Source organism: Marmota flaviventris, chromosome 1 (genome assembly GCF_047511675.1).
Source record: "Marmota flaviventris isolate mMarFla1 chromosome 1, mMarFla1.hap1, whole genome shotgun sequence".
Taxonomy (NCBI): domain Eukaryota; kingdom Metazoa; phylum Chordata; class Mammalia; order Rodentia; family Sciuridae; genus Marmota; species Marmota flaviventris.
Genome location: NC_092498.1, coordinates 120,620,976 through 120,622,595, shown reverse-complemented (window position 1 = coordinate 120,622,595; position 1,620 = coordinate 120,620,976).

The following is a 1,620-nucleotide window of genomic DNA, read 5'->3' as shown; positions in this document are numbered from 1 at the left end:
TTTCTTTTTCACATGTTCAGCCAGTAATGAGTGCAATAGGACCCATTTCTGACCAGATATAACCTCCAGTCCTGCACCTTTTTGTCCTTCATCAGGAGTGTCAGCTCAGTGAATGATAGGAGAGTGTTTGGAAGTCAGAATTCTATGAAAGTTTCTAGTGCAGACACTAGATAATCATATGACCCATTGAAAAATGAATTATATGAACTACTGAAAATATGCATAAAAGTACTTGCAGAAAGCCTCAAATTTTTCAGCTACACTTAGCAATTAGATAATTCTTTTTTGCAATGAATTGATATTTTTAAATCTGAATGCCTTAGGGATTCTAAGTTGAAATATGGGAATAATTTAGACATGAATGATGAGTGTGACTACATATTAATCATAAATCCTCACAAATGTCCATAACATAATTATAAAATCAAATTTGTCTTATGTTAATCATAACAAAATAGTAAAAACAATTTCATTTTTTTTAATTTAAAAGCAAACTAAATACTAATTTTATCTTCATAATCAAATCAATTTATAAGAAAAGGCTAGCCATCATTTGTTAGTATTTTGAATGAGAAGTGTCTTAAATGTATGATTCTCTGAATCTTCATGATGGTTACATATTTAGAAATGAGCTCCTCTTCTCATTGTCCCAACCAAAGAGGGAGAGTAAAGGCTAGTGTAGGAGGCACACTGAGAAGTGGATACACACTGGGAGGGAGAGGCTGAGGCACATGGCATGATCCACTGTTAAGACAGTAGTCATGCAGCATTACATTCACATGAATGGAACATTTTTACCCTCTCAATCTCTCTCCACCCTGTGAAGTATGAGGCATTCTGTGCACACAAAGAGGTTTTGGTTGTACTTATCCATGGGTTTAGATTACTGTGTGAATGTCACTACCCATATTGAGGGTGCAGTAATAATCAGCCTCATCATTAGTCTGAGCCTCACTGATGGTGAGAGCAGCTTTGTTTCCAAAAATTGAACCAGAGAATAGATCAGAGACCCCAGAGGTCAGGTGTTTGTGGTATAGAAAAGTATTTGAGGAGCATGTCCTGGCAATGCTGGCTAGTTCCAGCTAGAGTAGTGACCTGTGTAGACTAATCCAGAGCTAAGGCCACAGGTGAGTGTCCCTGTCCTACCTGGAGATAAAAGAGAGTGAGGACTCCTGGATCAAAGTGATCTGAGAACAAACCACTAAAAGCAATAAGACAGTTGTAGTTATAAAGAAAATTGTCCCCCTGAGACACTGTTTTTATGTAGGCACTCCAAGGATGCAGTTCCCCTACCCTGACCTGAACGTTAAGAGAAGAAAATCAATTAAAACATGATCCAGGCCATTATGGGAATCCTCAAAAGAACTTGGTGTCCTCACACTAGTCACTTTAAGTTTGGTGTTCTCGGGGCATTTTAATACCTCTTCAGAGCCAGGGGAAGGTTTTTCATAAAAATCAACCTTCCTTTCTCTTCCTGCCCCAGAATTCAGCCTGATGTCCCCAGGAGGAGATCATGAAAGAGGTAGATCCTGGGAATTTACATACACCACTGAGCACAGGGATCCTGACACACATGAATTTTAGTTGATTACTTTCCCTAGATCAGGTTCCTCAAACTTT